Raw genomic sequence first — 15769 nt, forward strand, 5'->3', positions numbered from 1 at the left:
TTAGTGCTACCTCACCTGTTGATTACTAGTCACTATCGATATTTCCGATGTTGGTTATCTTTGGTTGTGTGTTGGCTCTGCGGTTACTTGTTCTGTGTGTGGTATCTTCCTTCGAGGTATTAAATTCCCTTGCACATTGCTTCCTCCTTGCAGTTGTGCCTTGAGAATGGCAGGGTGTGCTCCTGTCGAGATATCGGCGGTGGTCGACGACGTCACCCGGCAGCAAACATGTAAGTTATGTGAACTCGTAAAATGCTGTTAGGACTAACTCCTGGATTCAATATAAAACAAGCACTGATGGCAAGGCAAAAAATGGGTGCTTGAGACAACTAAAAAGGCCAGAATAGCAAAGAGGAGCAAGAAAAGGAAGAGAGAAGGTGAGGAACACACAAACCGAGAACATTATGCAACTGGAGGGTTTTAAGAACAACAGAGGTGAGTAACAGATGAAATGTATCTTTAAACTGAATTTTCCCAAGATCAGATTTTCTGACATGTTTATTTTATACAAAAAAAAAACTATTTGAGCTAGAGGTCTGAAATTTTTTGTTATTTTTAGGCTACCATTTGGGGAAAAGTAGACTACATACATCAGCTTACTATCAACAGGAAGAAAAATATACCCTTATTAATTATAAAAAATTGCCTTAATTTTGATTGTCTAATTTATGTATTTATAGTATAAAAACTATTGATTGAAATCTTTTGATTGTAGTCTAACAATGTCATAAATGTGTGCACAAAGTTTTAAGCATCTAAGAAAAGTAGTTGATAAGTCTATAGACTTCAAACATAGACTGGCAGGAAAAATTTTAAATTACTGACCGACATAAATGTTTATATAATCAAGTTTATATCAAAGCTATCCTGATTATTCTTATACCGAAATCTTCATCCTTAAAACACTTTCATTGTCCTGAAATTTCTTTGCATTCAGAGTTCACGTTATGCAGTTAGACGCTCATAAACTTAATGAAAATTGTTGCTGTTTCTCCAGCTGTTTTCTGGCAAGTTACCTTAAGAGCGACGTGCTCAGTCCTGTCTGCAAAGAAGTCTTGAGTTCCAGAATGAAATTTCCACTCTGCAGCAGAGTGTGCACTAATATGAAACTTCCTGGCAGATTAAAACTGTGTGCCGGACCGAGACTCGAACCCGGGACCTTCGCAATTCGCGGGCAAGTGCTCTACCGTCTGAGCTACCCAAGCACGATTCACACCCCTTCCTCACAGCTTTACTTCCGCCAGTGCCTCGTCTCCTGCCTTCCAAACTTTACAGAAGCTCTCCTGCGAGCACTTGCCAGTGAAAGGCAAAGGTCCCGAGTTCGAGTCTCGGTGCTGTAAACAGTTTTAATCTGCCAGGAAGTTTCAAGTCTTGAGTTACCGATAAGCTCACCTTTTTTTTTCAGTAAACGGAAGTGCAGGATTGCGTGTGAAATGCGTTTCTGAAATCAAGTAACACGGCGTAAATATGAATGCCGTTCTCTACAGCGCTTTGGATCTCATGGAGGAACAGAGCAGGCTGAGTTTCGGAAAACCATTGTTTGCGGAATTTCTAGAGGAGATTTTCGTTTTTCAAAAACGTTGTGATCCTTGAGCATAAAATGTGTCACACAATTGTACAACAGACTGACGTTTAACCATACATGTCAGTAATCATGTGCATCTCTCCTACGACCCTTCCTGGGAATGGGAATGGCCTGTGCTTTTTTCTAGCGATCAGCTATCTGTGACAAACATCTGCTAGAGGGAGAGACAGTTCTTTCGCATAATAATTGTACAGTCTTACAGGTATCTCATCTGGTCCAGGTGCCTTTGCACTACTAAGCACTGACAGAGGTGGCGCAGTGTTTAGCATTCAGGAGCACGATGGTTCAAACCCGCCATCCTGATTTAGGTTTTCCGTGATTTCCCTAAATCCATTAAGGCAAATGCCGGGATAGTTCCTTTGAAAGGGCACAGCCGATTTCCTTCGCTATCCTTCCCTACTCCGATGAGACCAATGACGTCACTGTTTGTTCCCTTCCTCCCCCCCCCCCCCCCCACCCTCACCCCAAGATCAACTCCATCAGTCACTCCACTACTAAGCGATTGTAGGTGCTTTTTCATTCTACGATCAGTTTGCTCAGCATTTGACATTTCGACGTCCGTACGATGATTGAGAGGAGGGACCGCGTTACGATTTTTCCGTGGTGGAGCAATATCGGAAGACCGAGCTCAGTATTTCGGCCTTCTCTCTGTTATCTTCCGTTGCGGTGCGATTACGGACTCTGCCTGAAGAATAGGGGACTTCAAACCGTTTACTGATTTTACGGCAGACGGAACTTATTAGGGCTTGGTTGACAAAATTTGCTTTCAGAGTCACTGAACGATTCTCGCATTGCTCAGTTTCACTCGATTCAGCTTTTCTTTGTCAAAGAGACTCGTTTTGAAGCGGTCTGTATTGCACGTTTACACTTAGCGTAAACTGCACTTTCAGAAATGCTGGTGCCATTCTCTATTTTAACGCTGAGGTGACAAAAGGCGTGGGACACCGCATAATACATTGTCGCACCTCCTTTCGACCGCCGCATTACAGCACCTCGATGTGACGCGTACTCAACAAGTCGTTCGATGCAGCTACAGAAATACTGTACCATTTTGCTTCCTTCAGACGATCGTAACTGCGAAAGTCTTACCGCTGCAGGATTTTGCACACGAGCTGACGTCTCGATCATGTCCCATAAATGTTGGATCGGATTCATGTCGTGCAATAAGGGTGGCGAAAGACTGGGTGTACAGGAAGTCAGGGAACACTTTCAAATTACTCGCTGCACAAGAACCAAACATTGTACAGATGTCATATACACTCCTGGAAATTGAAATAAGAACACCGTGAATTCATTGTCCAAGGAAGAGGAAACTTTATTGACACATTCCTGGGGTCAGATACATCACATGATCACACTGACAGAACCACAGGCACATAGACACAGGCAACAGAGCATGCACAGTGTCGGCACTAGTACAGTGTACATCCACCTTTCGCAGCAATGCAGGCTGCTGTTCTCCCATGGAGACGATCGTAGAGATGCTGGATGTAGTCCTGTGGAACGGCTTGCCATGCCATTTCCACCTGGCGCCTCAGTTGGACCAGCGTTCGTGCTGGACGTGCAGACCGCGTGAGACGACGCTTCATCCAGTCCCAAACATTCTCAATGGGGGACAGATCCGGAGATCTTGCTGGCCAGGGTAGTTGACTTACACCTTCTAGAGCACGTTGGGTGGCACGGGATACATGCGGACGTGCATTGTCCTGTTGGAACAGCAAGTTCCCTTGCCGGTCTAGCAATGGTAGAACGATGGGTTCGATGACGGTTTGGATGTACCGTGCACTATTCAGTGGCCCCTCGACGATCACCAGTGGTGTACGGCCAGTGTAGGAGATCGCTCCCCACACCATGATGCCGGGTGTTGGCCCTGTGTGCCTCGGTCGTATGCAGTCCTGATTGTGGCGCTCACCTGCACGGCGCCAAACACGCATACGACCATCATTGGCACCAAGGCAGAAGCGACTCTCATCGCTGAAGACGACACGTCTCCATTCGTCCCTCCATTCACGACTGTCGCGACACCACTGGAGGCGGGCTGCACGATGTTGGGGCGTGAGCGGAAGACGGCCTAACGGTGTGCGGGACCGTAGCCCAGCTTCATGGAGACGGTTGCGAATGGTCCTCGCCGATAGCCCAGGAGCAACAGTGTCCCTAATTTGCTGGGAAGTGGCGGTGCGGTCCCCTACGGCACTGCGTAGGATCCTACGGTCTTGGCGTGCATCCGTGCGTCGCTGCGGTCCGGTCCCAGGTCGACGGGCACGTGCACCTTCCGCCGACCACTGGCGACAACATCGATGTACTGTGGAGACCTCACGCCCCACGTGTTGAGCAATTCGGCGGTACGTCCACCCGGCCTCCCGCATGCCCACTATACGCCCTCGCTCAAAGTCCGTCAACTCCACATACGGTTCACGTCCACGCTGTCGCGGCATGCTACCAGTGTTAAAGACTGCGATGGAGCTCCGTATGCCACGGCAAACTGGCTGACACTGACGGCGGCGGTGCACAAATGCTGCGCAGCTAGCGCCATTCGACGGCCAACACCGCGGTTCCTGGTGTGTCCGCTGTGCCGTGCATGTGATCATTGCTTGTACAGCCCTCTCGCATTGTCTGGAGCAAGTATGCTGGGTCTGACACACCGGTGTCAATCTGTTCTTTTTTCCATTTCCAGGAGTGTATATGTCATTATGAAGAGAAACCCTGAAAGTTTCTTTTTTTTTTCATGTATACCGCGACAGCGTAGTGTGGTAATTTGCCGATAGTCAGCGCAAGTCGCAAACATGGAGAGTTCAGGTGCGGAGCGAGCTTTCTGTGTGATGAAGTTCGACAACAACAAGTGTGTTACGGCTGTTCAACGGATGTTTAGAACCAAGTACGATAAGAAGCCACCAACAAGGAAGGCCATTTACCACTGGCACAACAAATTCGTTATGACGAGTTGCTTGTGCCTGGCAAAGAGGACGTGCAAGTGCGAGTGAAGTGAAGGTGGAGTGCAGACAAGAGACATTCGTAAGGAGTCCAAAGAAAGCGGTGCGTCGTGCATCCCGTGAACTCGAAATGGCTCCAATGACAGTGTGGAAAGTTCTGCGACAGAAGCTGTTTATGTTGTTGTTGTTGTGGGTCTTCAGTCCTGAGACTGGTTTGATGCAGCTCTCCACGCTACTCTATCCAGTGCAAGCTTCTTCATCTCCCAGTACCTACTGCAACCTACATCCTTCTGAATCTGCTTAGTGTATTCATCTCCTGGTCTCCTTCTTCGATTTTTACCATCCACACTGCCCTCCAACGCTAAATTTGTGATCCCTTGATGCCTCAGAACATGTCCTACCAACCGGTCCCTTCTTCTAGTCAAGTTGTACCACAAACTCCTCTTTTCCCCAATTCTGTTCAATACCTCCTGATTACTTATGTGATCTACCCATCTAATCTTCAGCATTCTTCTGTAGCACCACATTTCGAAAGCTTCTATTCCCTTCTTGTCCAAACTATTTATCGTCCATGTTTCACTTCCATACATGGCTACACTCCATACAAATACTTTCAGAAACGACTTCCTGACACTTAAATCTATACTCGATGTTGACAAATTTCTTTTCTTCAGAAACGCTTTCCTTGCCATTGCCAGTCTACATTTTATATCCTCTCTACTTCGATCATCATCAGTTATTTTGTTCCCCAAATAGCAAAATTCCTTTACTACTCTAAGTGTCTCATTTCCTAATCTGATTCCCTCAGTATCACCCGAGTTAAGTCGACTACATTCCATGATCCTCGTTTTGCTTTTGTTGGTGTTCATCTTATAGCCTCCTTTCAAGACACGTCCATTCCGTTCAGCTGCTCTTCCAGGTCCTTTGGTGTCTCTGACAGAATTACAATATCATTCGAGAACCTCAAAGTTATTATTTCTTCTCCATGGATTTTAATACGTACTCCGAATTTATCTTTTGTTTCCTTTACTGCTTGTTCAATATACAGATCGAATAACATCGGGGAGAGGCTACAATCCTGTCTCACTCCCTTCCCAACCACTGTTTCCCTTTCATGTCCCTCGACTCTTATAACTGCCATCTGGTTTCTGTACAAATTGTAAACAGCCTTTCTCTCCCTGTATTTTACCCCTCCCACCTTTAAAATTTGAAACAGAGTATTCCAGTCAGCATTGTCAAAAGCTTTCTCTAAGTCTACAAATGCTAGGAACATAGGTTTGCCTTCCCTTAATCTTTGTTCTAAGGTAAGTCGCAACGTGAGTATTGCCCCACGTGTTCCAATATTTCTACGGAATCCAAACTGATCTTCCCTGAGGTCGGCTTCTACCGGTTTTTCAATTCGTCTGTAATGAATTCGTGTTAGTATTTTGCAGCTGTGACTTATTAAACTGATAGTTTGGTAATTTTCACATCTGTCAACACCTGCTTTCTTTGGGATTGGAATTATTATATTCTTCTTGAAGTCTGTGGGTATTTCGCCTGTCTCATACATCTTACTCACCAGGTGGTAGAGTTTTGTCAGGACTGGCTCTCCCAAGGCCGTCAGTAGTTCCAATGGAATGTTGTCTACTCCCGGTGCCTTGTTTCGACGTAGGTCTTTCAATGCTCTGTCAAACTATTCATACAGTGTCGTATCTCCCATTTCATCTTCATCTACCGGTACATCCCCTTCCATTTCCATAATATTGTCCTCAAGTACATCACCCTTGTATAGACCCTCTATATAGTCCTTCCACCTTTCTGCTTTCCCTTCTTTGCTTAGAACTGGGTTTCCATCTGAGTTCTTGATATTCATGCAAGTGGTTCTCTTTTCTCCAAAGGTCTCTTTAATTTTCCTGTAGGCGGTATCTATCTTACCCCTAATGAGATAAGCCTCTACATCCTTACATTTGTCCTCTAGCCATCCCTGCTTAGCACTGTCTATGAAACCAATCGAATTGGAGCTAGTACAGAAGCTCAATGACGACGACAAAGACAAGCGTTTTGACTTTTGTTTGCAGTTGCAACAATTGAATGAGGATGGGGAAGTCATTGTTGATCGCTTAATTTTTAGCGACAAAGCCAATGAGAAAGTGAACAGGCATAATTGTCGAATCTGGCGTACACAGCATCCACCCGAATTCACTGAATTTGAGCATGATACACCAAAGGTAAATGTTTTTTGTGCCCTGTCACGTCAAAAACTGTACGGGCCATTCTTCTTCGCTGAGAACACTGTCACTGGATATTCCTACTTGGACACGTTGCAGCAATGGCTGATGCCTCAAATGCAGATGGACTCTCCGTTCATCTTTTACCAGAATGCCATTTTCATCGCGAAACATGTGGGTACTATGGCTTCCCGAGTGAAATAATAAGAAAACACAAAAAACGGTATTTATAAAGAAGAGACATTTAAAAATTGAATAATACATTTTTCTCATGTATGATAATTTCTCTATGTAAGTTTCGAGGGCAAAGAAATATAACAAAATGATCTAAAGAGACGACAAGATACGCTCTTTTGTTTGTTTTTTACTAGTCTTCACTTCTACATCTGCATCTACATTGATACTCCGCAAGCCACCCAACGGTGTGTGGCGGAGGGCACTTTACGTGCCACTGTCATTACCTCCCTTTCCTGTTCCAGTCGCGTATGGTTCGCGGGAAGAACGACTGTCTGAAAGCCTCCGTGCGCGCTCTAATCTCTCTAATTTTACATTCGTGATCTCCTCGGGAAGTATAAGTAGGGGGAAGCAATATATTCGATACCTCATCCAGAAACGCACCCTCTCGAAACCTGGCGAGCAAGCTACACCGCGATGCAGAGCGCCTCTCTTGCAGAGTCTGCCACTTGAGTTTATTAAACATCTCCGTAACGCTATCACGGTTACCAAATAACCCAGTGACGAAACGCGCCGCTCTTCTTTGGATCTTCTCTATCTCCTCCGTCAACCCGACCTGGTACGGATCCCACACTGATGAGCAATACTCAAGTATAGGTCGAACGAGTGTTTTGTAAGCCACCTCCTTTGTTGATGGACTACATTTTCTAAGCACTCTCCCAATGAATCTCAACCTGGTACCCGTCTTACCAACAATTAGTTTTATATGATCATTCCACTTCAAATCGTTCCGTACGCATACTCCCAGATATTTTACAGAAGTAACTGCTACCAGTGTTTGTTCCGCTATCATATAATCATACAATAAAGGATCCTTCTTTCTATGTATTCGCAATACATTACATTTGTCTATGTTAAGGGTCAGTTGCCACTCCCTGCACCAAGTGCCTATCCGCTGCAGATCTTCCTGTATTTCGCTACAATTTTCTAATGCAGCAACTTCTCTGTATACTACAGCATCATCCGCGAAAAGCCGCATGGAACTTCCGACACTATCTACTAAGTCATTTATATATATTGTGAAAAGCAATGGTCCCATAACACTCCCCTGTGGCACGCCAGAGGTTACTTTAACGTCTGTAGACGTCTCTCCATTGATAACAACATGCTGTGTTCTGTTTGCTAAAAACTCTTCAATCCAGCCACACAGCTGGTCTGATATTCCGTAGGCTCTTACTTTGTTTATCAGGCGACAGTGCGGAACTGTATCGAATGCCTTCCGGAAGTCAAGAAAAATAGCATCTACCTGGGAGCCTGTATCTAATATTTTCTGGGTCTCATGAACAAATAAGGCGAGTTGGGTCTCACACGATCGCTGTTTCCGGAATCCATGTTGATTCCTACATAGTAGATTCTGGGTTTCCAGAAATGACATGATACGCGAGCAAAAAACATGTTCTAAAATTCTACAAGAGATCGACGTAAGAGATATAGGTCTATAGTTTTGCGCATCTGCTCGACGACCCTTCTTGAAGACTGGGACTATCTGTGCTCTTTTCCAATCATTTGGAACCCTCCGTTCCTCTAGAGACTTGCGGTACACGGCTGTTAGAAGGGGGGCAAGTTCTTTCGCGTACTCTGTGTAGAATCGAATTGGTATCCCGTCAGGTCCAGTGGACCTTCCTCTATTGAGTGATTCCAGTTGCTTTTCTATTCCTTGGACACTTCTTCTCTTGTCTTGGTTGCGTGTAGACGGACATCTTGCGAGTGCTGGCAAATGTGAGCATTTGCTAATTAAGCAGATACTATATTGATTTAAATATTATTGTTCACTTTTAATTGGTAAGAGGTGATCCCGATTTCATGCCCGCCATCCTCGAATTAACCTGCATTCGGCTAATTTGGAGTGCAACAATCGCACCGGCCGACGCAGCCAACGACGCCATTACGTGGCGATATTAACGTATAAAAATTAGTGGAAGCGAAAACCTCGCCCGCTATTAACATAATGTACATTCTTCTCCACAGCCGCCGGACGCTGCAGAAAATACGTAGCTTTAAGGTTGTTATTTTCAGTACAACAGCCGAGAGCCAGAGCCAGGACTCCGACTACAGTGCAATGGTTAACGGAGGCAAGGAAAAATAATCTCGCTCGTGTGTGGGCCGCAATTGTAATTAATAACTAAAGATTTTTTGCTTTAAAGTGAAGTGACTAGCCGAGGAAATTAATATGAAAAGCTTATTCCATTGTTCAACTTATATACTCATGTTTTAAGATTCAGCGAGTCTAATTCCACTGAAGATTAATATTGTTAAAAAAGAGAACTTCACGAAAGCATTTAATTGTAAATGAAAATTGAATGAAATATCATTTTTATTAAGGCCCACCACGTAAGTCGGCAACAATCAACATTACCAATAAATAATATATTAAATTACGACGGCCGACGGACGCGGGAGTACCTGAACAAAGATTTCCTGAAAACGGAATGTTCCATGCGTCTAGTTGCAGCTCCCATTCAGCGTTCAGAGTGTGTTAATTTCCGTCGTGCGTCATAATCATTCCGAAGCCTTTTGATGTTGGTAAAGTCACTGATGACAGTGGCACTAAAGCAGAGCTATTAAACACAGATTTCAGAAACTCCTTCAGCAAAGAAGACGAAGTAAATGTTCCCGAATTCCAGTCAAGAACGACGGTCAAGATGAGAAACATAGTAGATATCCTTGGTGTAGCAAAGCACCTTAAATTACTTAATAAAGGCAAGGCCTCTGATCCAGATCGTATACCAGTCACGTTGCTTTCAGAGTATGCTGATACGATAGCTCCATACTTAGCAGTTATATACAACCACTCTTAGATAGCTCTGTAGCTGAAGACTGGAAAAATGCTACAGTCACACCCATACTGAAAAAGGGAAATAGGAGTAATGCTCTGAATTACAGTCCCGTATAACTAACGTCGATTTGTAGTAGGGCTTTGGGAGATATACTGTGTTCGAACATTGTGAATTACCTCGAAGAACCGAGCGAGGTGGCGCAGTGGTTAGCACACTGGACTCGCATTCGGGAGGACGACGGTTCAATCCCGCGTCCGGCCATCCTGATTTAGGTTTTCCGTGATTTCCCTAAATCGCTCCAGGCAAATGCTGGGATGGTTCCTCTGAAAGGGCACGGCCGACTTCCTTCCCTGTCCTTCCCTAATCCGATGAGACCGATGACCTCGCTGTTTGATCTCTTCCCCCAAAAACCCAACCAACCAACCTCGAAGAAAACGATTTATTGACACATAGTTAGCACGGATTCAGAAAATATCGTTGTTGTGAAACACACCTAGCTCTTTGTACTCATGAAGTAATGAGTGCTATCGACAGGAGATGTCAAATTGATTCCATATTTTTAGATTTCCAGAAGGCTTTCGACACCGCCCCTCACATGCGTCTTCTAACCAAACTGCGTGCCTACGGAGTATCGCCTCAGCTGTGCAACTGGATTCGTGATTTCCTGTCAGAAAGGTCACAGTTCGTGGTAATAGACGGAAAGTCATCGAGTAAAACAGAAGTAATATCCGGCGTTCCCCAAGGAAGCGTTATAGGCGCCCTACTGTTCCTGATCTATATTAATGACATAGTATACAATTTGAGTAGCCCTCTTAGATTGTTTGCATATGATGCTCTCATTTACCGTCTTGTTAAGTCATCAGATGACCAAAATGAATTGCAAAATGATATAGATAAGATATCTTCTGTATCGTACGAAAAGTGGCAATTGACTCTTAATAAAGAAATTCTGAACTTATTCACATGAGTACTAAAAGAAGTCCGCTAAATTTCAATTACACAATCAGTCACACAAATCGTAAGGCTGTAAATTCAACTAAATACTTAGAGATTGCAGTTACAAATGACCTAAATTGGAACGATCACATAGAGAATGATGTGGGTAGAGCAAACCAAACACTGTGATTCATTGGCAGAACACTTAGAAGGTGCAACAGGTCTACCAAAGAGACTGCTTACATCACGCTTGTCCGCTGTATTCTGGAGTATTGCTGTGCGGTGTGGGATCCACATCAGGTGGGACTGACGAATGACACCAGAAGAGGTGAAAGGGCGTCACGTTTTGTACTATGGCGAAATAGGGCAGGTAGTGCCACACACATGATACGTGAATTGGAGTGGTAATCATAAAAACAAAGGAGTTTTTCTTTGAGGTGGGATCTTCTCATGAAATTCCAACCACCAGTTTTCTCCTCCCATTACAAAAACACTCTGTCGGCACCCAGCTACATACGGGGAAACGATCATTACGATAAAATCAGGTAAATCAGGACTCCCACAAAAAAATTTAAGTGCTCGATTTTCCCGCGCGCCGTTCCAGAGTTGAACGGCAGACAGACAGCTTGAAGCTGGATCATTCAACCCTCTGCCAGGCACTTTATTGTTAATAGCTGTGTAATGATGCAGATGTAGACGTAGCCTGCGTAGAAATGAGAGCTCCGCCAATGCACTGCCCTTTTACGCCTTGTGTACGCTGTACTACCGCCATCTGTATAAGAGCAAATCCCAATTGCTTGATTTTTGTTAATTCAGTGTGTGTGTACATTAAAGATTATTGAAATACAACCGATGCTGCAACTTATGTGGATTGGATTTTTTTTAGCACTCCGTCTTCAGGCCACGAGTGGCCTACCGGGACCATCCGACCGCCGTGTCATCCTCAGTGGAGGATGCGGATATGAGGGGCGTGGGGTCAGCACACCGCTCTCCCGGTCGATATGATGGTATTCTTGACCGGAGCCGCTACTATTCGGTCGAGTAGCTCCTCAATTGGCTTCACGCGGCTGAGTGCACTCCGAGAAATGGCAACAGCGCATGGCGGCCTGGATGGTCACCCATCCAAGTGCCGGCCACGCCCGACAGCGCTTAACTTCGGTGATCTCACGGGAACCGGTGTATCCACTGCGGCAAGGCTGTTGCCATGTGAATTGGTTAGACTTTTAATTTTGTTAGTGTACTGCCAACAAATACAAACGAGGGCAGCAGCGCCGTCGCTGCTGGATCCCTATACTCGCTGTCAGACGCTCCTGCTCCTTGCTCGACGCATAACGATTGCTTCTCCACGGGCAAACGACATCCGAATCCTACTTCTGACCGAGAAACCAGCCGCGTGATCTGTCCTTGTACATCATGATTCAGCTGCTCCGCCGGCCGGAGTGGCCGAGCGGTTCTAGGCGCTACAGTCTGGAACCGCGCGACCGCTACAGTCGCAGGTTCGAATCCTGCCTCGGGCATGGATGTGTGTGATGTCCTTAGGTTAGTTAGGTTTAAGTAGCTCTAAGTTCTAGGGGACTGATGACCACAGCAGTTAAGTCCCATAGTGCTCAGAGCCATTTGAACCATTTTGAATCAGCTGCTCCACCGCTGTCGTGTATCTGACCTTCAAGAACTGCGTACGACATTTTCACGACCTCTCGCTCGTTACGTGCGCGCTATCAGTGCAATAGAAAAGAAGAAAAAAAATCCACAGGACATTTTGCAGTAAATTAAAGAGAGTTACATTTTGTGCTGGGATACTTTTTCGCCAGAGGCCATAGCTTTAAAATTATTCTAGAACAATATACGCTACTGACCATTAAAGTTCCTACACCACGAAGATGACGCGTTACAGACGCGAAATTTAACCGAGAGGAAGAAGATGCTGTGATATGCAAATGATTAGCTTTTCAGAGCATTCACACAAGGTTGGCGCCGGTGGCGACACCTACAACGTGCTGACATGAGGAAAGTTTCCAACCGATTTCTCATACACGAACACCAGTTGACCGGCGTTGCCTGGTGAAACGTTGTTGTGATGCCTCGTGTAAGGAGGAGAAATGCGTACCATCACGTTTCCGACTTTGATAAAGGTCAGATTCTAGCCTATCGCGATTGCGGTTTATCGTATCACGGCATTGCTGCTCGCGTTGGTCGAGATCCAGTAACTGTTAGCAGAATATGGAATGGGTGAATTCAGGAAGGTAATACGGAACGCCGTGTTGGATCCAAACGGCCTCGTATCACTAGCAGTCGAGATGACAGGCATCTCATCCGCATGGCTGTAACGGATCGTGCAGCCACGTCTCGATCACTGAGCCAACAGATGGGGACGTTTGCAAGACAACAAACATCTGCACGAAATGTTCGACGACCTTTGCAGCAGCACGTACTATCAGCTCAGAGGCTGTGGCTGCGGTTACCCTTGACACTGCATCACAGACAGGAGCGCCTGCGATGGTGTACTCGGATATGGACCTGGGTGCACGAATGGCAAAACGTCATTTTCGTATGAATTCAGGTTCTGTTTACAGCGTCACGATGGTCGCATCTGTGTTCGGCGTCATCGCAATGAACTCACATTGGAAGCGCGTATTCGTCATCGCCATACTGGCGTATCACCCGGCGTAATGGTATCGGGTGCCATCGGTTACACGTCTCGGTCACCTCTTGTTCGCACTGACGGCAATTTCAACAGTGGACGTTACATTTCAGATGTGTTACGACCCGTGGCTCTACCCTTCATTCGATCCCTGCGAAACCCTACATTTCAGTAGGATAATGCACGACCGCATGTTGCAGGTCCTGTACGGGCCTTTCTGGATACAGAAAGTGTTCGACTACTGCCCTGGGCAGCACATTTTCCAGATCTCTCAGCAACTGAAAACGTATGGTCAATGGTGGCCGGGCAACTGGCTCGTCACAATACGCCAATCACTACTCTCGATGAGCTGGTCCCGGCGGGGGTTCGAGTCCTCCCTCCGGCATGGTTGTGTGTGTTTGTTCTTAGGATAAGCCTAGGGACTGATGGCCTTAGCAGTTAAGTCCCATAAGATTTCACACACATTTGAACACTTGAAATACTCTCGATGAACTGTGGTATCGTGTTGAAGCTGCACGGGCAGCTGTACCTGTGCACACCATCCCAGCTCCGTTTGACTCAATGCCCAGGCGTATTAAGGCCATTATTACGGGCAGAGGTGGTTGTTCTGGGTACTGATTTCTCAGGATCATGCACCCAAATTGCGTGAAAATGTAATCACATGTCGGTTCTAGTATAATATATTTGTCCAATGAATACCGGTTTATCATCTGCATTTCTTCTTGGTGTAGCAATTTTGATGGCCGGTAGTATTCAAAAGTGAGCTTCAAACGCAACTCCGCCCCCACACCCAGCCCCCATCGGTCGGTATTTCTCCTGTGCTGCACGCGACACTCCCTCCTATCACTGTACAAAAATTTCCCACCGACGCGAACTTTTCCCGCTATTCGATCTTTTTTGCTCTTTCTTCACTGGGCTATTACCCCACCAGCATCGTCGGCTGTTTCGTTGACATTATTAATGTGTCCGCCACCGTAGGTGAGTGGACGGCGTCATGCTAGGGAGCCCGGGATCGATTCCCGGTTGGGTTGGAGATTTACTCAGCTCAGAGACTGTGTGTCTGCGTCGTCTTCATCATCATCATTTCATCCTCATCGACGCGCAAGTCGCCGAAGTGTCGTCACCTCAAAAGACTCGCAGCAGGCAATCGGGTCTACCCACCGCGGGGCCCTCACCACACGTCATTTCATTTTCATTATTAATTTGAACGTGCCCCTCAACGTGATGGACGAAAAATGACTTGTAAACGTTACGCCAAAACCGATACGTTGACAGTTCGATCCTTACAGTAATCGGAAGGACAGACGAGTGCGACGGTGTAATTGTTTATTTTGTGCTGTGAAAATTCATAAAATTGTTAGCTGAATTTTACACAAAAGTCAGTTTTCAAATTTTTAAGTGCTCGATTAAGCTGATGGCGTAATAAAGCGAGTCAATGAGGACCAAGAAAGATCGAATTTGGAAAATAATTCGAGCGGTAGCAAATTTTTGTACAGTGGTATAGGGGAGTGCTACGAACAACACGCAAGAAATCAGGACCTGTGTGGGCTGAGTGTGAGGGTGGGGCTGCATTTGAAGGTCACTTTTGTACGCTATTCTTGAATAGAATAGAATAGAATAGAATCTTTATTTGCCTTTCAGTATGTTTTCCATACAATTGGCATCGTCAGTGTGTTCAATACATTTTTTTTTTTTAAATTACATAATTGTGCGTGTGCAGGGCAAGCAGATACGCATACTAAGGTGACATTGATAATACAACAATTACTCATTCACAATAGTAATAATAATACACTACTGGCCCTTAAAATTGCTACACCGAGATTAAATGCATATAATAAACGGGTATTCATTGGACAAATATATTATACTAGAGCTGACATGTGATTACGTTTTCACGCAATTTGGGTGCATAGATCCTGAGAAATCAGTACCGAGGACAACCACCTCTGGCCGTAATAACGGCCTTCATACGCCTGGGCATTGAGTCAAACAGAGCTTGGATGGTGTGGACGGGTACAGCTGCCCATGCAGCTTCAACACGATACCACAGTTCATCAAGCGTAGTAGTGACTGGCGTATTGTGACGAGCCAGTTGCTCGGCCACCATTGACCAGACGTTTTCAATAGGCGAGAGATCTGGAGAATGCGCTGGCCAGGGCAGCAGTCGACCATTTTGTGTATCCACAAAGGCCCGTACAGGACCTCCAACGTGTGGTCGTGCATTATCCTGATGAAATGTAGGGTTTCGCAGGAATCGAATGAAGGGTAGAGCCACGGGTCGTAACACATCTGAAATTTAACGTCCACTGTTCAAAGTGCCGTCAATGCGAACAAGAGGTGACCGAGACGTGTAACCAGTGGCACCCCATACCATCACGCCGGGTGATACGCCAGTATGGCGATGACAAACACACGCTTCCAGTGTGCGTTCACTGCGATGTCGCCAAACACGG

At 45.7% G+C, this 15769-nt stretch overlaps 1 pseudogene; it reads right to left on the minus strand.

The window, feature by feature from the left end:
- Nucleotides 1–11758: 11758 nt before the first annotated feature.
- LOC126427477 (5S ribosomal RNA) lies at nt 11759–11876 on the minus strand (annotated as a pseudogene).
- Nucleotides 11877–15769: the final 3893 nt, after the last annotated feature.

The sequence above is a fragment of the Schistocerca serialis genome, chromosome 11, assembly GCF_023864345.2.
Source record: "Schistocerca serialis cubense isolate TAMUIC-IGC-003099 chromosome 11, iqSchSeri2.2, whole genome shotgun sequence".
In the NCBI taxonomy this organism is placed as follows: Eukaryota; Metazoa; Arthropoda; class Insecta; order Orthoptera; family Acrididae; genus Schistocerca; species Schistocerca serialis.